The sequence below is a fragment of the Vipera berus genome (genome assembly GCF_964194415.1).
Source record: "Vipera berus genome assembly, chromosome: 1".
Classification (NCBI taxonomy): Eukaryota; Metazoa; Chordata; class Lepidosauria; order Squamata; family Viperidae; genus Vipera; species Vipera berus.
The window spans coordinates 338,333,501-338,335,029 of NC_138202.1; positions in this window are offsets into that span (position 1 = coordinate 338,333,501).

Sequence of the window (1,529 nt, forward strand, 5' to 3'; positions counted from 1 at the left end):
TTACTGCCTCCAAAGAACTCACTACACAAAAATTATCATTATCATTGTTAAAAAGAATGATTACAATGAGTCAACTCCAAGCCTCTGAAGCATGTGGATTCTGGAGACTCTTAGTTGGTACAGAAAGAGGGCTTCATCAATTTCATCGGCTCCAGAGTCAGAAGCCCAAGTGTGGGGCTTTATTGCAGAGGCAGTGGCCCTGCAAAATGTGGATTACTGGGCACTGATCTATCAATCCCGATTCATAATTTCCTTCCATCTTTAAGTTTTGTTTATTATTTATTCATCACGTTTAGCAACTACCCATCTTCCTCATAGAGGGGCTCTGAGTGACGTACAAATAAAATCATTTTGGGGGGAAAATTAGTTTGGTCTTATTCTAGTTCTACCGAAGAGGAAGAGAAAGGGCAATGTGGTGGTAGAGGGAATAAGAGGAGGGAAACCTAAGAGGACAGAGAAAACCAAGAGAGCAGGAAAGAGTATCCTTCCCAGAGAAGAGCTGTACTCCACTAGGACCAGTTCAAAATATGGGGAGAGGTGGGAGATACACTTGCGGAGCTGAAGATATCTGAGCAGGAGGAATAAATACAGGTAGTCCTCAACTGACAACCAGAACTGAGCCCAAAATTTATGTCGTTAAGTGAGACCTTTGTTAACTGAGTTTTGGCCAGTTTACGACCTTTCTTGCCACAATTGTTAAGTGAATCACTGTTCTCAAATTAGCGACATGTTTGTTAAATGAATCTGGTTTCCCCACTGACTTTGCTTGTCAGAAGGTTGCAACAGGAGATCACATGACTCTGGGATACTGCAACTGTCATAAATGTGAGTCAGCTGCCAAGCATCGAAACATAAATCACATGACCATGGGGATGCTGCGACAGTCATAAGTGTGAAAAATGGTCACGGGTAACCTTTTTTCGGTGTTGTCGTAACTTCGAATTGTCACTAAGTGAACTGTTGTAAGCCGAGGACTACCTGTTCAAGATTGAGAGGCACGAGCGACCGTTGTCCCCTTTGGGAACTTTCATTGGCCGGCTGGGGAGAAGGACTCCTCGCAACGCATCCAGCCGATGATGCTGGCCCTGTAGTTGCGGCTGGTCCTGCCACCACGTGCGGCGCCCCCCCCCCCGACCTTCTTCAGCTGTTCGGCCGTTTGTAGCGGCGACAGGCGGCCTGGCTGGGGAAATTCCGTCTGTCCAGGACCGGCGAGGAACATGTGGAACTTTCCAGTCGTAGCCCTGGAAAGATTCGGGGAAAGCGGCAAGGCGGCAGGATATACAGCCGCGGGCGTCTGCTTCGAAGGGGAGCCCTTTCAGACGTTACGAGCGGGGCCTGCTGCCCAAAGGAGAAGAGAAGGGTCCTGGCGGAGGTGGGAAGCGCAGGCTCCCGAGAGCCAGTCAGCGGGGGCCGGGCAGAGGGAGGGACCGGGGCCGGCGCCCAGGAGGAGCGCCGTTTAAAAGGCCCGATCCGCAGCCGGGAGCCTCTCTCGCCCGTCCCGTCTAAGCTGCTCCTCGCTTCTCCCGGCT